At 40.4% G+C, this 21,070-nt stretch overlaps 1 protein-coding gene across 2 annotated transcripts in view; it reads left to right on the plus strand.

Moving 5' to 3' along the window:
* The window catches only part of CDKL5 (cyclin dependent kinase like 5), a 208,359-nt gene that overhangs the window by 37,038 nt on the left and 150,251 nt on the right, over positions 1-21,070 (plus strand). For both annotated transcript variants that reach the window (XM_084650302.1, XM_084650303.1), the window contains exon 2: positions 17,777-17,893. The gene's annotated coding sequence lies outside the window, so the exon portion shown is untranslated. The remainder of the gene's footprint in view (positions 1-17,776; positions 17,894-21,070) is intronic.

A 21,070-nucleotide genomic window follows, 5' to 3' on the forward strand; every position in this document is an offset into this window, starting at 1 on the left:
ACCAACCCAGAGCTGCTTTTTGTGTCAGGATCCTTACAAATACAACACTGTGAAATTTCAGATTTAAATAGCTGAAATCATGAAATTACAATTTTTAAAATCCTATGACCAGGAAATTGACCGAAATGGACTGTGAATTTGGTAGGGCCCTGCTACCCTACCTATAGTACTACTTTCTTCCATCACCACCACCATCCTTCTTCAGCTATAAGTTGTACTTTTTCTTTTCCCCTTGGTTGTATTTAGCTCCCCCCCCCTTCACCATCTCCTTTGGATTCAGAACGGTTAATCCTCTGCTCCCTCTTGGGCAGCCTCTCTTGTATCATTACCACCGTTTTCTCTTGGTTTCAGTCTTTCTCCCACCTCTAGCAAGCAACTAGACTATGTATATCTTGCTCCTGGACCATAATGCTTTTTTGAATTGACCCCAGTCTGTTTCATTCTGCTGGTGGTTCCATTAGGGAAGAACCACTATGCCAGGAACACAAACGTGATCTGTAGCTGGTGAGTGATTCTGTGGAATTTTACTTTTTCAGTGATATAATTGTTTGTTAGTCTTCTCGCATCCTACAGTTGGTCAGTCAGGACATTAGTGGATGTAGTGAGGAAAACCTCAAGGTGCTACATAAAAAATCTGGTGTCCAAAGGAGGCATTCTGGAATGTAGCAAGGTCCAGCTGATAATACTGTATACTATATCATTCCAAGGGACTATACGGTTTGCCACTGTATAGACCTCAGAGGTGGATGTCTCAGACCTCCTTACCTGGGAAGTAGAAGTTCTCTAGAAGAAAGGCACCTGCCCAACTTGAGATAAGGTCTACTGTTCTGGTCGTATGCTGTAATAATGTGATCCATCCTATCAGAAGTCCACTGGGGACCTTGGGTAAGGTAATACAGTCCTACCTTAATTTGCTGTGTAGAGGTACTCTAGGGTCTTAAAGGGAAGCTCCATTAAAATCTGTATTCCAGCATTGAGTCCTACTGGAGGATCACAGGACATATGAACAAGGTCTATTTTTTTTTCTGTTGCCTGCTATTAAAGAAGTTTTTGATGGGGGGCTTGGGACTATTTTTTGTTCGAAAGCGTACTTCCTAATCTGAACGGGATTCTAGCTGGGCACACAATACTGGGCAGAAAAAAAGGCAATACAAGTAAAACCCTATGTACTGCACGCACACGCACGCACACACACCTGGACAATTTTTACTTCTATACTATTCTGATAATATTCTGAATGTTCAATTTATTTTTTATTTATTTGCCAGAAGGATTCTAGAAGATTTGTAATATTAGTCTGAAACTAAGTGTTCCAAAGATGTAAGACACAAAAATCACATTCAGTAAATTACTTTGAGAAGCCTCCCCAACTCTATTCTCCTGCTAATTAGAGCAGGGGTTGGCAACCTTTCGGAAGTGGTGTGCAGAGTCTTCATTTATTCACTCTCTAATTTAAGGTTTCGCGGGCCAGTAATACATTTTAACCTTTTTAGAAGGTCTTTCTATAAGTCTATAATATATAATTAAACTATTGTTGTATGTAAAGTAAATAAGGGTTTTAAAATGTTTAAGCTTGATTTAAAATTTAATTAAAATGCAGAGCCCTCCAGACCAGTGGCCAGGACCTGGGCAGTGCGAGTGCCACTGAAAATCACACGTGCCATAGGTTGCCTACCCCTGAATTAGAGAGACCATGTTAGCTGAAAGAATTAATATTGCTATTAAGATACATAAGCTCATATCACATTTAGTACAAAAATACTTGTTGAAGCTTATCAAATCCCGTAGGATCTAATAGTTTGCTCACAGTCTCAAGCAGTTAACAGAAAGTTTTAATTTGTGATAATCTGCCCCAAAATCAGGGAAGCACACATCAAGCCATGTGCAGAACTTACCCATTTACACATAAATGCTTAATGTATTAACAGGCCCCAAGTAAATGTGACTAACGTTTCCTTTCCAGGATGAGCTGCTCCTAAAACATTCAAAAAAGTACAGGTCCACCTTTCCTGTCTCCATGGTGTTTGTTGAATCATACAAAAGATCTGAAAAGTCACACCTACTCAGAGTAAATGAAACACATCCCCTCCTTTTTCTTAGAAGTATATGAGCACTGACACAACATTTAACTAACTCAAGGCAAAAGTTTATAATAAAGCAGACTTGCAAACCCATCATGAAATTTACCAGCCCAGGGACAAAAATCTATTCACTCATTCTTCCCATACTGATGAAGATACTGGGAAATACAGGTATTTTATTTTCCTGCCAGAAAGTTACTCAACGTAGGCGCATAGGGCTTTGGAAGCATGTAATAAGTGTAATTATCTCTTATAAATGCAGGAAGAACTGAATTACATTTATAAATGGATTCAATAGTTTCTTTCTACCCTGCCAAAAATATGGTAAATCAGCAGCATTACAAAATTCAGTTAACAAAACGCAGGACTAGAAGCAGGCCTTGTGCCTTCATGAGAACATAGAATGGCTGTTAGAACAGCAACATGTAGTGGAGATCCCTAAAATCCTTTTTTATCAGGACTGGACATTTATATGGATGATCTCTAATAAATATTTAATATGTGTTTTGGCAGGGATATAATCCCCCATTCTCCACGCCATAAGAGAACCTCTAACTAATGAGGGTTAGGAAGAAATTTTCCTCGGGGCACATCATCACATAATTGCCTACTGCAGAATATCTTGCACCATCCACAGAGAAAGTTATCATTGGCCACTCCCAGATAGGTTAATGGATTCTGTAAGCCTCTTATGTTCTTGTCTGTTTACACCATTGCACTGAAATGTTGTGTGCCCTATCTAGGGAATATTAGTGAAGAGCCAGTTTACCACAGAGGTAATCTTCATGGTCAGTTAAGAAAGCTGCATTATCTCTTTTGTCACTAGTGAACCGTCCTATCCAAGGAGCAGGTATATTTAGTGTTTCACTTCAAAAATTGTGCTTCTCCTTTTAAGTTAATGAAATTCTGTTACATTTAAAACAACAAAAATCCGTCTAGTATTTTATCTGTATGGAGATAAAATTTCATGGCATCAAGATTGCATGTCAACAGAGAATTTATAAAATGAATTATTATGTAGAGCATAGCTCCGAATACATACAAAATATTACACACACAAACCTACAATAAAAGAACATTACAACCTCAAAGTCAAGCACTCAAGAAGTAGAAAATACCAGAATTAAGGATATCTGTGTAACCTTTATTTGACCCCTTCCTGCATATGCATATGGTAGTCTTTAATTTACTGTGTGCATACTGTGTGTGTGTGTGTGTGTGCGTACATACTATATACACACACATACAGACATACATACACAATATATAATTTTTTTTGTAACTGGATCTCTGCCTCTTCAATGCACAGAATGGCTGGGCTCCCTTAATGAGCACCTGTTCAGTAAGATATAAGAACTGCCATACTGAGTCAGAGCAATGGTCCATCTAGCTCAGTGTACCATCTCAGACAGTGGCCAGTACCAGGTCTTCAAGGGGAGTGTACCAAACAAGGGAGTTGAAGTGTTCCACCCATGTTTTCCCCTTCAGGCTTCTGGTAGTCAGAGGGCTAGGGTCACCCTGAGCATGGGATTGCATTCCTGACCATCTTCGTTGGATGGATGTATCCTCTATGAATTTACCTAATACTTTTTTGAACTCGGTTATACTTTTTGGCCATCATAACATCCCATAGCAATGAATTCCACAGATGAATTATGCATTGTGTGAAAAACTTCTTCCTCTTGCTTGTATTAAACCTGCGGCCTTATTAGTTTCATCTGTTTTTTGTATTGTGGGAGAGAGTAAATACCACTTTGCCGTTCACTTTTTCCACACCATTCATGATTTTTATAGACCTCTATCATATCCCCTCTTAGTTATCTATTTTCTAAGATGAACAGACCAAGTCTTTTTAGTCCTCCTCATACGGAAGCTGTTCTATACCCCAATGCACTGAACCTTTTCCAGTTCCACTGTATCCTTTTGGAGATGGGGTGACCAGAACTGGACACAGTATTCAAGGTGTGGGCGCACCATAGACTTATATAGTGGCAATATAATATCTTGTCTTATTTTTCTATCCCTTTCCTAGTAGTTCCTAAAGTTCTGTTAGTTTTTTTGACCACTGCTGTGCATTGAGCTGACATTTTCAGAGAACTATCCACGGTGACTCCAGTCTTTCTTGAGTGGTAACTGCTAATTTAGAGCCCATCAATCTATAACTGTAATTGGGATTTTTTTTTCAATAAACATTACTTTGTACTTACCAATGTTGAATTTCATCTGCCATGTTGTGGCACAGTCACCCAGTTTTGTGAGATCACCCTGTAACTCTTCACAGTCAGCTTTGTATTTAATTACTTCGAATAATTTTGAATCCTCTGCAAACTTTGCCACATCACTGTTCACTCCCTTTTCCGGGTCATTCATGACAGCACAGGTTCCAGTACAGAGTCATAAGGGACACCACTACTTTTCTCTCTCCATTGTGAAAACTGACTATTTATACCTACCCTTTTTTCCCCTAACTTTTAACCAGTTACTGACTGATGAAGTACCTTCCCTGTTATACCATGAGTATGTAGTTTCGTAAGAGCCTTTGGTGAGGGACCTTGTCAAAAGCTTTCTGAAAATCCAAGTACACTATATCAACCATCACCCTTATCCACATACTTGTTGACACCCTCAAAGAATTCTGAATATTCAATATTTTGTTTTTTCCTCCTTTATCAGTGAGTGGCTCCAAGCCTTATTTACTGCACACTGAATTCTGTCTTTGGATCAAAGTTTGAATAATTGCCTCACGATTTTCTGTGGTGCTCATCACTACAGTATCCGAGTGCGTCACAAACGTTAATTTACAGTATTTCACAATAGTCCTGTGAGATGAGGTGGTGGTGGTATCCCCACTCTATAGGCAGCGAAGTGACGCACAGATCAGAAGTTTCCAATATTTTTGAATACCCAATCTGAAATGCCTGGGACCTGATTTTTTTTCCAGAATATTTCCATTGTATAGTACTTCATATCTTCAAATCATAGCACCCATTTATTTCAGTTGTAGCTGTGAGTGCTCAGCACTTCTATAGATCAGACCCCAAGGAAGAAATCTGTAAAACAAGGAACACTGACCAGCTGTGAAAAGTGTGGGTTAAGTAACTTTCCTAGCATCACATGGGAAATGTATGGCTCCCCAATTTATTCCCAGAGCAGGTCTTCTCTTTGGGCTCTGAATGAGGGCGAGTTCCTGTGGAAAAATAGTATGTGACCACGTAATTCAAACTGTATTACAATGCATACGCACAAGGGGACCAAATTAAGGTTTCACAGGCAAACTTAATTCTGTCATTTCCTAAATTTTGAGTGCTTGACTTTACAATCTTGATGTTCTTTTAACATATTTTTTGGTGTGTAATTTTGTAGGTAGGTTTTTCTAAAAACAAAAATTCTATCATGTGGCATCATATTGACACCCATAGCGTTCTTCAGCAGGGTTGGAGTCTTTAGATACACTGCACTGACCTCTACCACAGAGAAACTAGTAGTTATTTTTGTTTTGATTTGTATTACTGTTAGTGGCAAGTCTTTTTCTCTAGGAGCTGAAGCCTACAACCCATTAGTCATGTAAGTAGCCTTTATTAACATAAATTCTGTTAATTTTAGTTTGCAGAATTTTACTCTGAATTTTAGTTACTCAAGTGGGGGTGTGTGAGATTTTTTTACTTTATTTTTAAATATGATGTAAGTTTGCGTGTTGGGGTATGCTACATTGACATGCAGAGAGATATGGGCCAAATTCTCATATTGTTGCACTTCTTTCAAAGGACTTCTGAGATATTTTTAAAAATATATAAACAATTCAGTTTTAAACCGTGTAAAATGCAGGTGTGTATGTAGTCCTGCTCACTTTAAAAACGTCTAGAATATATGGTATTTCCTGTTGGAAATGCCTCAATCAAAATAATGCAAGAAAAATTGCATAGGTTCAACAGCCAATCAACATTCTTGAAATCTTCTTTCTTGATCAGTATGATGAAACACCACCTTTCGCAGAATGCGCTGAAGCAACACCACTCAAGAATTCAGACTGTTCACTGCCTGGTGAAAATGTGCTGTTTAGTTATAAAACATTACATGTGGCTTTATATGTTACAAGATAAAAGTGTTTGTTTGATTTAAGGACAGCAGGCAAAATGAGTCAAGGCATTACAGTAAAATAAGGAGTTCTAAACTGCATTTGAAGTGTACAGATTTCTGTTGATATTCCATATCACACTTCTGTGTACTGGTGTCTATATACTTGCCTTCATGTTTTACTTTGTGTACCAGCCTCACACACTAATTAACTGATACATTGAACTTCAATGACAGTTTTTTCCTTCCTGATAGAAATCAAGAGTTGATACTGAGGCCTTGTTTACACTGCACAGTTTTATCAACAAAAGTCAGCTTTCTTTGACAAAACAGTGGAGGTATATACACTGAAATGCTCATCCTGCTAATGTAACTCCCCTGCTATGCCAACATAGTAAAACCACCTCTATGAGCAGCATAGAGCTTTTTGCAGCATAGGTAGAGTGGTGCAGCATCAGTGTAGACACGTTGGTTGGTTGGTTATGTCACTCTAATTGGCCTCCAGGAGGTATCTCACAATGCCCATCACAATTGCTTTGGTCAGCAGTTCGAACTCCGCTGCACTGAAGGTACACGGGTATGTGCCCCTCCCCCTGTTTAAAGGCTTGAGAATTTTTGAAATTCCTCTTCCCGTTTGCTCAGTGTACACGGTTCACACAGCATCCTCACAGCAGACACTCTCGTGTGTGGAGCACCCCAGAGATGTTGGATCTGTCGAGTATATGGGAAGAGGAGGCTGTGCAATTGCAGCTTCACACCAGCCATAAGAATTTCAATACCTACTGCTGATGCACGCGAAGGGGCACGAGAGGGACATGCAGCAGTGTCCTCCTAAAATCAAGGAGCTCAGGCAGGTATATTGGAAGGCAAGAGAGGCCAGCTGTCACTCTGGTGCAGCGTCGAAGACATTCCTTTCCTATAAGGAGCTGCATGCCATCCTCGGCGGCAACCCCACCTCTGCTGCCATGAGTCCTGTAGATACTTTTGAGGGACTGAAGGCAGCAGCCAGCAGATTCAACCCAGATGAGGAAGCGGTGGATGAGGAAGTGGAACTGGAGGGTGATGTAGAGCACGCTGCAGGTTCATCTGGTGGCATAGCAAGTCAGGACCTCTTCTACACTCCAGAGGGGTCTAGCTACTCCCAGTGCTCTGGTGCGCAGGATGCAGGAGAGGGCAGCTCCAGTAAGTGCTCATTTTGCTTTGATACTGCATGGTGAGAGGAGATTGAGCTCTTGTTTACTTTGTTATATGGTACAGGAGGGATAAAGTTCAGAAATCAGCAACAGAGCCTGTTCAGTGGGGCCACAGTGGAAAAGTTTGTTAATGTACATGGGGATGTCCTTGGAATCCTCCATAGAGAGCTCTAGGAAACTTTCCTATAGGTATTCTGCTATCCTCTGCTGAAGGTTCCTCTGGATGGCTGCCTTGTTTCTCCCCTTGCTGTAGGAAACTTGGCCGTACCACCCAGTAATTTTCTTCAGGGACCAGAGCAGCACCCAGCAAGTGGCAGATGGAACTGGTTGAAATCGCATGCATGCAGGAAATGCACCCTTGCATCCTCTGTTATCTTTAGGATTGAGAGCTGGTTTAATTACCCTAGTCTGTGGAAAAGGGTACCAATATTCAGAATTGGCTCCCTAGCTGCTTATAGTAGCCCCCTGTGACAGGTTGGATCACATAGACCCCCCTTGGGACTGCCACCTGATGTGCTGAGACTACCTCTGAGCCTGTTTTCCTTGGCAGCTTGGGAATTCAGTACACTGTCTTGTTGAGCCAGACATGCTTGCTTGTTGTGAACACAGACCTAGGTCTGAACCACGGCCCCCAAAAGCTGCAGGCTTAACTGAAAACAGCTTAAGTGCTTCTGTCTTCAGCAACCAGATACCCACTTCCCAATGGGGTCCAAACCCCAAATAAATCCGTTTTTACTCTGTATAAAGCTTATACAGGGTAAACTCATAAATTGTTTGCCCTCTATAACAGTGATAGAGAGATATGCACAGCTGTTTGCTTCCCCAGGAATTAATTACTTGCTCTAGGTCAATTAATAAGCAAAAAGTGATTTTTATTAAATATAAAATGTAGGATTTAAGTGGTTCCAAGTAATAACAGACAGAACAAAGTAAATTACCAAGCAAAATAAAACAAAAACACGCAAGTCTAAGCCTAATACAGTAGGAAACTAAATACAGGTAAATCTCACTCTCAGATGTTCCAATAAGCTTCTTTCGCAGACTAGACTCCTTCCTAGTCTGGGTCCAGCAATCCCTCACACTCCCGTAGTTACTGTCCTTTGTTCCAGTTTATTTCAGGCATCTCTTTGGGGTGGAGAGGCTATCTTTTTAGCCAGCTGAAGACCAAATGGAGGAGTTTCCACGGTCTTTTATATTCTCTTGTGGGTGGAAACCCCTTTGTTCTCATGTGCAAAATCACAACCACAAGATAGTCTCTAGCCACCTGTGCAAGTCCCATGTCTATGAATGATTCAGCTTTTTGCAGGCCGACGCTATTATTTACATGTTGGTTTGAACTTTCCTAGGACAGCTCAGATGTGGATTGGTGTCTCCCAAAGTCCATTGTTAGTTAAGTACTCCCAATTACTTGAATAACCCCTTCACACTATGTTGACCAAATCTGCTTTATGTGCTTCCTACAGCAAACACTTTCAATCAAGCATAGAGCCAACGCTTATAACTTCAGATATAAAAATGATACATGTATACAAATAGGATGAATATATTCAGTAGATCATAACCTTTGCAAAGATATGTTACATGGCATATCTAGCATAAAACATATTCCAGTTACGTCATATTTACACTCATAAGCATATTTCTATAAAGCATTATGGGGTGCAATGTCGTTCCCCTTCGCAAACCACCCTTTGTCTCTTTTTGCCCCTTCTTGCCTATTCTCCCTTGTCCACTGTCCCCTCCTCGCAAACTCACCATAGTCGGGAATCATGCTTATCTGTTTGCTAGCCAAGGGACAGTGAGAAAGTAGTATGTTTAATTTGTGAGATTCACGCCTTTGAGTGCACTCAAAATAGTGTCTGTTAATTGTTCCTTTGGTTTCTACAGATGAGCCCTTGGGGACCCACTCCTCTACACTGGTGGAGCACCTCCATCAGATAAGGTGCCGACTCAGGAGGAAAAAGGAGGATATGTTTTGCGAAGTGCAGCAGTCAACAGATGCAGCAAATAGTCTCCCTCCATGCTTTTTGTTTCACAATCCACGAAAGACTCAGGTTGGATAGCCAGGAGAGGACACGGGCAGAATCAGATGATAAAGCTCCTAGAGGGCCAGAGAGAGACGTTGAACTCTCTCTCATTAGCCTGCAATCTGAGCAAATCTGTGTCCGACTCCCCTTTCAGCCACTACAACACTCCAGTCCATGCCCTCCACAAACTCCCCCACCACAGTCCTCACATGTTCTTGGTCCCTCACAGTACCCCATGCACTCCACACCTAGGGACTGGTTTCCCAACGAAAGCTGGAGTTACGCCCAGCTGTGAGAGACCTTAACACGAAACTGGTCCTCTTTGTCATGTCCCGTTTGACCAAAAGTTTGTGTTTTATCCTGTTATTAAACATGAGTCTTTGAAATAAAATGAGTCTGTATTTGTGACATATGCACATATATCACACAGTGCTAAAACAGTGGCTAAAGGTGGGAATATTTGCTCCTTGCAATTTAATTAATGCTCAAGAAGCTAGTGCTACGGGGTAATTCAAGGCGACAAGTAAACATTGCCTGGCCGAATGCATCACATAAAGGCACATTACTGGGAATCATTGTCAAAATGCTCCTTGAAAGCCTCCCTGATTTGAATAGCCTCCCACTATGCCCCTCTAATTTCCCTTGTATCTGGCTGCTCAAAATCAGCAGCCAGCTGAGCAGCCTCAGCAGGAAAACTTTTCCCCTTCGATTTGCAGATATTATGCAGAGTAAAGCAGGTCGCAATGACTACCAAAATATTTTCCTCATTGAGGTTTAACCGGCCAAAAAGACAGCACCAGTGACCTTTTAATCAGCCAAAGGCACATTCAGTAATCTTTTGGCACCTGGTGAGCCTGTTGTTGAAGCGCTCCTGGCTGCTGTCCAGGTTCCTGGTGTTAGGGTTTCCTGAGCCACAGGAACAAAGGGTAGGTGGGGTCTCCAAGGATCACTATAGGTATTTCCACATTCCCCCATTGGAATCTTCTGTTCTCGAAAGAAAATCCCAGTATGCAGCTTTCTATAAAGTCCAGTGTTCCTAAAGATGGTGCATCATGCACCTTCCCTGACGACCCCACATTTAGGTCAGTGAAATGGCTCTAGTGAGTCTCCAGCGCCTTCAAGACCATGGAGAAGTAGCCCTTTTGGTTGATGATGTCTGTCACAAGATAGTTGGGAGCCAAGACTGAGATATGCATTCCATCTATCGCCCGATTATAAGCCAAGTAATATAATTTAGTCCAATCAGTCAGCCAATAACCAATTCTTTCAGGCTCCTTTCGGTTTCTCATAATTTGTCCTCCATCTTGCTAACATTGCTCATACTACTAGTTCTAATGTGTACTATCTCTTATTATATATACAGTATATAACTTTTTTTTGGCAAGATGGTGGGTATGTACCAAATTTTTACTACTGTTCCATACCAAACAAACAAAATGAAGACTAAGAATAACTAGTGTTGTAATAGGGTACCAGTCATTTATGGTTTAGGAGGATCACTTTTCTTTGGCCAGTACTGCCTCATTCAAGGAACGATACCTGTGGCATTGGGTGGTGGTGTAGGGTTTGGGAAAACTTCATACTGCGAATCTGCTTTTGGCCCAAGACTGGAGTTCAGTGTGTGTGCTAAAACTGTCCATTCCCCTCATAGGGTGCTGGCTCAGAGTAATTACAGCTGGTGGCTCCCTAAGATCCTGGAGAGCAGGGATTGATCTGAATTGTAGTTCTTCCCAAAGCTGTCATGCATCCACAGGGTCTGCTATTCCCTGGCTTTTAAGCAGGCTCTTAGAGGTACCCATTCAGTGTGCCAGATCCTCAGGGAGTCACACTGACTGAAGTATTTATATTAGCTAAGTCTTGTTTCAAAAATTAAGCACGAAAATCTATTTGAAAATACTGGACAAAACAGAACTGTAGGTTTGGATTAAGAAAGAATATATGTAAGTAGAATCAGAGGAGAGACTGGTGCATAAAGGAAAAGTAGTACTTGAAATATAATAAAAGGATCAGTAACTCTGTTTGTTGCTTGGATGGGATTAACTAGTGTGTGTTGAGGTTAGAGTGATTTTTTTTCACAAATCATATACTGTCTTGTTTCTCCCGTGTTCTCCTCCCCCCTCAGTTTTGGATGTAATGGCTTCTGTGGCGAAAACTAGAGACTGAGATAGTGGAGTTGTTAAAATTTCCAAATACAGTTGTCCTATGGCTTACTTCTATTCCTTCATGACCGTGGGATTCTGAAAGATTTGACTGAAAGAAGACAATGTAGAATAGAAAAGTCTGGATGTGCTGTTCACATGGGGTAATTTTCCAATCCATGCTTTCAGGGTAAATTTGTCTCTGTCAAGACTTTTGTGTTTGTTTAATAAAAACTGTGTGCATGTATATGCTGAATACCAAAAATACCTATGTTTTGTGCTAGTGATTTGAAAGTATTTATATTTTTTCCACAATACATAATTATACATACATAGTATTAATAGTCCAAGAACTAAATAAAAATATCAGCACTGTACCTCCAGATAAAATGCCATTTGGTATTTGAGAAAAATATAAAATTTCTAATAACTTACATTGTTGTATGACTCATGTCTAAAAATAAAAACCATATGCCCTGCAAAATATCATTTCTATTGGAAAAGATATTTTGTCAAGACTTGCTAATTTCTTCTAGTTAAAATACCAATTAGTCAGGTTTAATGATGACCATATCCACTTTGCACAATCATCTCCTTGGCTACTGATGCAGTCCTTCAGACACACTTCTTAGAAAAGTCTCTCTTGATCTTGTTTAATTTATTTTTAAAAATGAATATTCCTAGATCTGAGCTGTATTGCACCTTGTTTTGGTTATTCCTTCAAAATATTATAATAACCAAAATGAAGGTATAGTTTCACTAAAGGGTAAGGGATTGTTTTCTTCCATGCCCTTGGATGATAGGGACCAAGATTTGGAAAGGAGTCTACTTTTAAAATCTTGAATATGGTGTTTCCAAATAGCCCCCCCCCACCTTTATTTTTGTGTAAACTTGGACTAATTTTGAGGTAATGCTGCAAGTAATAAAAACTGTCTGTCAGCCTGGGTTATTTTTCTGCCACTGATTTGCTATGTGATCTTGGTCAAGTCAGTTTGTCTGGGCCTCAGTATTTTATCTGTAAAATATATACAGCTCATCTTTATAAGTACTTAGCTTCCCTAATGAAAGGAACTATATAAGGGCATGATGTATTTTTGCAGTGCTAGTGTTTGGGATTGTCCCCCCTTCCTTTCCCTTCTGCATTCTGTCTTGCAGGTTTGGGATGCTCTGTCTGACTCTTCATACTGTGATAATGAAAGAAAATGTCTCCTGAGTGTTTGGGTGCCTTTGGAATAAGGAGGGCTAGGTGCAAAGGTGACACAAGGGAGTGTAGTTAGGACTCATTCCTTAGCTCAGTGGAGGAAAGAGAAATTTCCTTATTCTCTTCAGGTCCTTTCTGGAGAAGCTGGCTATCCTTCTTACAAAAACATTTAAGTTTTTGTTGGGGAGAGGGGGAAGAGGAGGGATAAATACAACTTTAGTGGATTTCTAGCTCCTGAGGTCACTGTGAACAGACGAAAGAGACAACACAACCTCCACCCACCCCAGCTTGCGGGGTCCAGCAACAAAGAACTTTTGACCACTAGAAGTTTCTGGGGTAACCTGCCCATTTTGAAGTGAGGATACTAAATCACTCAAGTGCTGATAATCTTACACTGCCTTTCCACAATTCTCCCCATGTGCCAAAAGGACAGACAAGTTCTCCCATAATTCATTGGGCAAGAATCATATAGCACTTCAGAGTACTGCAGAACAAAGACCCTAGCCAAATTACTCTACTGACACGTGGGTGAGTACTATACCCTCTCTGGTGCTGTAACTCTAGCATGGCTTTGAAGTGTGGCTGCTCACACCTGAGCTAGGTTAACCTAGGTACTCAGCATTGGGTGCTATCACTCAAGTTAATGCAGCAGAGAAGGTACTCCTAGGAAGAGAACACAAATGGTAAGGGCCATTATTGGTTGTGATGCTGTGTGACACGGTAGTCTTATCTCATTTAATAGAATATCAGGGTTGGAAGGGACCTCAGGAGGTCATCTAGTCCAACTCCCTTCTCAAAGCAGGACCAATCCCCAATTTTTGCCCCAGATCCCTAAATGGCCCCCTCAAGGATTGAACTCGCAACCAGGGCTGGCTCCAGGCACCAGCGACCCAAGCAGGTGCCTGGGGCAGCAAATGTAAAGGGGCAGCAGGTGGTTGGACTCTGGGGCAGCAATCTGTCCTCGGCAGCAGCGGGAATTCGGCGGCCGCTCCGCCACAGCGCATTTGTGCTTGGTGTCAATTCGGCGGCGGGGATGCGACGACTCTTTGGTTGCAAGCGGCAGTTCGGTGGCCGTACCATGGCTCCGCCTTGTGTTCAGCGGCAAGGTTTTGGTTTTTTTGCTGCTTGGGGTGGCAAAAACGCTGGAGCCAGCCCTGCTCAAAACCCTGGGTTTAGCAGGCCAGTGCTCAAACCACTGAGCTATCCCTCCCCTGTCCTTTGTCTGTGTGATTCACACAGCTGCCATCACCAGAATATCTGAATGCTTTTCTAATATTTATTAACAGAAATAACAAAACTGTCTCTTAGATCACTTTTTAGTTATTTTTCTATTTTGCTCACAGGCTGAGAAGTATGTGTGAAGTCATGAGAACGTTTGTGGGCAGTGGGAGGGGAAAGGAGGAGAAATGAGTTCTCAAACCAGTAAGGCTCCATGTTATAGTATTTATATCTCCTCATGGTGTGAGTTTCATAATTAGTCCAGGACCAATGAAGGTTTTGTTGTGTTCATATAAGCCCCATTAGCGAATATGTTTGTGGTTCCACTGAATGTAGGTCCCTCATGGTTGCAGAGGTGAGGCAATCTCTGAAGCAGATAGGAATAGTCCCATGTAGGATTTTAAATGTCAGTTCAGTGACCTCAAACTGGACTCTGGGGAGGTCAGTGCAGAGCACCAGGATTATGTGCTCACACACCTGTGCTCCTGGCCACCTATGCAGATGGGACAATTGTTTTGTACAAGTTGAAGCCTTTTCCAGGTGCTGGGCTTCATTTCTAGATATAAGTTGCAATAATCAAGCCTTGGAAGCTGTGGTCATACCTGAGTCTGTTAGGATTGGGTACACTCTTCTGGCAACTTGCAGCTGCAAGTGGGAATTCCCACTGTGAAGCCTGTTTGGACATCCAGTACCGCTGTGGAGTCCAACAATTGTAGGCTGCAAATTGATATAGGAGTGTGAGAGAGGAAGATGTTTTCTGATTCTGTTCTTGGTGTCACCTTAGGCCTTCCTACATTTGAGCTCTTCATGGCAGTTGTCAAAACATTGCTTTGTGACAGCATACTGCAGTGCTTGCTGGAGGTAAGGGGAGTTTGCTGAAGAACACAAACAGGACTGTTTTCTAGATGCAGAGAATAATGCTGGCTTTTCATCAAGTAGCATGTACATACTGAGGAGGAGGAAAAGATAATTTCTTCCAGGGATGATCTAATATTTCTCCATTTTGTGGAAAAAATGGCTAAGGGTGTCCCTTTTGGACTTGATGTATGCCTAGGAAAATGCGAGACAGTGATTCTAACATTCTCGGAAGAGGTGTACCTGTAGCTAGGGTGGCAGGATCCATTCAACCCTGTCCTGGACAAGAGGGTGCAGGTATGCTATCACTCTCATACTGTCCTGGTTGTCTAAGGTAGCTTACGGAAATTAAGGCCTGTTTTTAGTATACAAGCACCTTCAAGCCAAAGGTCTGTTAGTGATAGGTTATTTTAAAAATAAAGGGATTTCATCAGTAAGGTTCAAGTGCATCCTCTGAGCAACTTAGCCCTAGCTCCCAGCTGCTGGGAAGAGAGATGTTGGTAATCCTGCCTGAATGCAGTACCTGGACCTTGCTTGGGAGGGATGGGATAAGGCTATATATTTTATATCAATCTCTGGCTAGTGGGTGTGTCTGATTAATGTGAAGGTACCCCATTCTTCTAGCTTCCAGATAAAATAAATTCACTTCTCTACTGATTCTCTTCTCCCCCACCCCCAAAAAAGCTCCTTTAGGCTCTGTGTGGGGGGGGGGGTACTGCTACACTACTATACCTCTTGCTCTGTGTCCTTTTGTAATATGTAAAAAGGCAATGAGTTTTGTACTTCTTTACATTAAAGACCTATCTGTATCAATAAAGGGTGATATCTCTTGGTCACAACCAAATTAGTGAATATATGTTTTGAAATAAAATAAAACTGACAGCTGAAGATGTTTGAAGAAATTCAGTTTTAAGGGGAATCTTAGTTAGGGTGACCAAATAGCAACTGTGAAAAAATGGGATGGGGGTGGGGGGTAATAGGTGCCTATATAAGAAAAAGTCCTAAAAAAACAGGACTGTCCCTATAAAAACAGGACATCTGGTCACCCTAAATCTAGTTAATTTTAAACACAATTCTGATTTAAAAAAAAAAAGTTAAACAATTGGATGAAATATGGTCAATTATTTTTACATTATGTAAAATATATACATTTTAAATGAGGGATTTACACATGGTCTAACTTACTGGAAAACTTGATTCTATTTTGGTTTCTACTTCTAGATTAATAATCATAATTTTAAATTACTGGGTTTGAAATGGAAAGAAATCTGGCAGTTATTAAAAACACTCCTTTTGAATTCTAAATTTAAATTGACACATTGTAAACTTCCACATAACGTACATAATACCAAATGAGTTCAACTGGATGAATCCAGAACAATCAAAGTGCTGCCCAAAGTAGTAAAATGAAGCTGGCGCTAGTTTCTGTATGACCAGGGCTGGCTCCAGCATTTTTGCCGTCCCAAGCGGCAAAAAAACCCAAAAAAACCCCACCCTTGCAGCCCAACGTGGAGGCGGAGTGATGGCATGGCTGCTGAAGAAGAGTCGTGTCCCCGCCGCCGAACTGCTGCTGAGTGCAAAATGAACTGTGACGGAGCAGCCGCTGAATTCCCGCCACCGCCGAGGGCGGATTGCCGCCCCAGAGCCTGATGTCCTGCCGCCCCTTTACATTTGCCGCTCCAGGCACCTGCTTGGTTTGCTGGTGCCTGGAGCCGGCCCTGTGCATGACTTGGGAATATCCCTTCATTCTGGTTAATATGCAGTAAACAGAACCTATGCATTATTAAGATGACTAAATTATCCTGTGCATTTGATCTTTGCTTGCTTCGATTTTTTGAAAGAATGGTGGCTAAATAATTGCATTTGTTGAACTGCTTTAATTGCGTGCTTGAGGCAAGATTAGGCTACTGTTGCTTGGATTTTAAGAATAGGTTTGATGAGGACAAACTTGTATTTAAAAAACTACAATAAAATTCTACAGTTGGTAGTATTGCCAACCCCAAGTAGTCAGAAGTCATGAGTCAAGCCCCCCAGAATCATGAGAAGTAAAAAATAAATGATGGATTCTTTTTATGTATACTCTGATTTTGAGCCTTTTAGGGTTCATGTTTTAAAGCTTTCTTTTGCAACCATGAGTGTTAGAAACTTAGTTTTTTAAAATGGAAGCAGTGATTTTCATGTAATTGCTTGACTCCAAGAACTGGAATTTAAGAAAAGCACCAGGTGTAACAATAATCACAATAAATCATGAGAGTTGGCAACACCGTGATGTCATTTACTGGTTCTTTTTAAGATGACATTAGCTGAGGAGATACATTTTAATTTTTGGTCCAAATATACTTTTCTTCAGTATAAGGTCTTTTGACAGATGGATGATTTTGAACTGGGCACATATATGGAAGCCTTGAGTTAAAAGTGTATTTCACAGAAACATGAGAACTGTAGGTGAAATGTTTGTTTTAATGTACCCTATGGGAGAAAATTATAATCTTTTGCTAACATTTTCTTTCAACAAATTGTGTTTGTCATTTTCCAGCTCTTAGTAGAATTTTCCCATCCATTGAAGATGATGATGTAGTTTTATCATATTGTACATGTTTTTGGTCAGGGTTTTTCTTCTTACACCCACCTGTGGATAGCTATGCTGTTGCTCATATCCTGATTCTAGCCACTTTTGCCGCTGCCAGCAGTGTTCTGAATACAGCTGCCCAGAACTCAGAATTTCCTATTTGTGGGAAATTTCAAAATTTGGTTTTGTTCTGATTTAGACCAAAATGAAATATTTCAAAATTTCCCTTGAATTGTAAATTCTGGAAAACTTTCATTGTGGGAATATATGGTGTTTTTGAAACAAAAAAAATCTCTGAAGAGCCTGGCAGCTGCTGAGTGAACTTGACATTCTTGTCACTTTTTTGTCACTGCCTACCCTTGAGTAAAAGTGGTGTGTCTTTTTGTTTTTGTTCTCTCCTCCCCCCGCCCCGACGCCTAGACACACCATTTGGCAGTGGGGAGCCAGCTGACTGTGGGCTGGAAGCTCTAATCCATGCCATGAACCCAGGATACCATAGGCCCCAGCAGCCTTCTAAGCAAGCTGTCAAAAAAACAGGTAGGTTTCTGATGGAACTCTGCCTGTGATTCAACATAAGTTTGTTTGAACTTAATAGGCTTCTGTGAAACATTTTGGTTTCAAATTGGTATTTTCTGATGAAATCTTGTTCTGAATAGCAGCAGTGAAACTGACAAAAATCTGTTTCACTGTGCTGCTATTTACCAAATATACAGCAGCATCTGAGTCACTAGAACTGTCTGCCTGCAGACCTATAAAGACAGTACTGCATCATTTTTTGGAAAATGAAGTAAAATTTTGCAAAAATTAAGCTAAGTAATAAACTCACCAGGGGAAATTTCTATTAACCACTACAAGTTGGACTAATATATTTTTCAAGTTAATTGAACTTATTTAAAACTCTTGCATTAGGAGAGATGTTTGTACTTTGAGGACATCCTCTTCTTGCAGGGGAAGGAAAGGTAGAAGCCTGCTTTTATGTGAACAAAAAAGAGGATTAGTTTTATGTGATCAAAAGGAGGGAAAGCTCTCTTTAGACAGTCAAGTGAAAAATGTGTCGTCATTCCTATCAAAGAGAATTACATATTTTTAAAATGAAAGTTTATTCTCTTGAGGAATAACAACCTAATGTCACACTGTTTCATCTGTCTTGAGATTACACCAGTCTACTGGAGACTGTCATCTTCTAGTTGGAGACAGACACTCTGAGTACAACAATGTTTGGCAAAAGTTCTATCTGCAGAACAGCCGGGCAGTATATAGTGCTATGAACATGTATGTCTTACTCTCTGTTGCAAGTGCAGCTTCCTTCTAATCAAATAGGCTCCTTATGTAGAATCTTGCAAAGATGTGATTCTTGTGTGAACTCTAATCCAGGCCCTTGTATTAGATTTTACAAGATTGCTGTGACCTGAGGCTCTCACAAAGAGGATGTCAATGCTATTCTCTCAATCCACAGATTTTTCACTGTTTTTTCTTAAAATGAGGGTACATGGACTTTTGTCTCTTCATTGAAACAGGATGATTCATTCTTCTGTTGATGATTTCTGAGCAGGTGTTGAAATCCTGTAGGAAGATGCCAATTGAGCCCTCCTAACTCACTTTGGTAGGCATTGCTCATTAACCTGACTTGGATATAAGGAAGGCAGGAGTAGTCCTTTGGTCAGGATAACGTAGAATCTGGTTAAGCAGGCCTATGAGAGGAATAAGAACAGTCAAGTGTGGGGAGGTTTTGGGTTGGAGCCTGTTTTATGGTTGAAACGTAGGTGGTAAATTTCAACATCTACATCATGTGATGACTGTTCTGGAGCAGGGTGGAAATAGGAATATCACTTGCTAATATTCATCCCTTACAGGGTAATGCAGAGGAGGACTGATTACAATCTAAATTCTAGATAGGAAGTTGGAATTTTGACCTTTTCATATATTTTTCTTAATCCTATTTGTCATTAGTTTATGCAAGAACCAGTTCAGACACCCTGTTAAATAAATGTAGGATGAAGGGTCAAATCCCCAGTTCTTCAAATTGAGTTTAGTGAAACCAAATTATTAGCACAATGGCATCCGTACAAGAGTTTCATTTACTGGTTTGGTAGAGGCAGCCCTGAGCAATTCCCTGCCAAACTCCCTGGCTGTAATTACCTTTGAGGAAAAAGACAAAGAACAGTACATAAATAATGGGGCACTGTCAGAACTGAAAAGCACAAAATGAGACTTCTCCCACCCCTTTTAAGAACAATTGAATTTAAAGTATTTCATTGATAGCACAATTCCCCCCCCCCTCCCCCCAATCCCTTTACACGTGCAAAACATAGGCTAAAGCCGCCTTCAGTTGTTACTTGATTGTCTGGGTTAGTGTCTCTGTTGCACCATCTTTGGCTCTTATGAGCCTGCAGGAGACTGAAGATGATAAATTTCTCATGCTACGAGCAGGAATCTTGATTATTTCAATTTCTTTCCTTAGGAGAATAGAACTGGCAATAAGAGGGGAGAGATGATACAAAGTATTTGTATTTGATACCACAAACTCATTATCCTTGGTGTTTTGTTTTTGTTTTTTGTGGTGGTTCCAGTCTATAAACTGGGCTTGTCAGACTTTTACTTCCCTTACTTCTGGGGGCTATGTTTCTCATTTTAAAATACTTCAGTGCCTCTTTTGTGAGTAGAGGAAGGGAGGGGGAAGAACATTGTCCATTTAAAACTTCTAAAAAATTGCCTATGTAATTAAAGCATACTGTAAACTTTTACTAAAAGTTAATTGTCATATTTTCCTGTTTGCAGAAATGGAGATTTTAAGTTTAATGCATGCATAAACCAACAACAACAAAAAGTCTTCTGTGCATTTCATCTAATAGGTAGCAAACTAGAATTCTTATAAAGCAATGATAGAATGCATGCAGGGAATATATACCTGTTCTTTTTTACTACTAGCTGCTGTTCACTATGAGCAATGACTAAGAAAAGGTGGCTTCTAAATCTGGGTATTTAATGCAAATAGTATTCTCTTGCATAAGCTGCATAGCTACAGAACATCAAACACTGTCATTAAAACTGTGACTCACAGCATTCAACAGAAGATGTTTCAAGCCTTAAAAGTACTAATAGAATTATTGCAGTCTGACAGCCTGCAGTGGAAAAATACTTCAGCTACCAGTAACAGTATTTCATACTATCATGTAACTTGTCATGCATATATTTCCCCCCCCCCCCGCAAAAAAAAAAAACAAAAAAAAACCAAACTCATCCTGTGAGCAGACAGGTGGGTTTTTTCTAAACTCACTAGCATTCTGAATAGTTGAAGAAATAGATGCAAATAGAGAAAATGGAATATATTTAACATCCTGGGTCTTGAAGAATATCTCAGTGAAGCTTTTGGCTTAATAAATAAGAGATTTAAGATTTTTTTCTAATTCAACAAACTGCATATAAAAACAGTTTTTAATTTAAAAAAAAAAACCCTACTATCTTAGGACTTGCTTTCAATGTGTATTTTTATATTCAAAAGGAAAAGCCACTCTTTGGTAAGAGGAAAAATAGCTACAGTGATTCTCACCTTGAAAGCTGTTAAAAATCTGAGCAAAGATTGTATATATGGATTTTATATGAGGTCTGAGTAGAATTTTATGTATATAATATATATATGAAAGCTTAAAACGGACTCCAATCTAAACCCTTCTCCTCATGCTTGGCTGTTCTTGTTCCTCTCATAGCACAGCT

The sequence above is a fragment of the Lepidochelys olivacea genome, assembly GCF_965140295.1.
Source record: "Lepidochelys olivacea isolate rLepOli2 genome assembly, chromosome: 1".
Lineage (NCBI taxonomy): Eukaryota > Metazoa > Chordata > Testudines > Cheloniidae > Lepidochelys > Lepidochelys olivacea.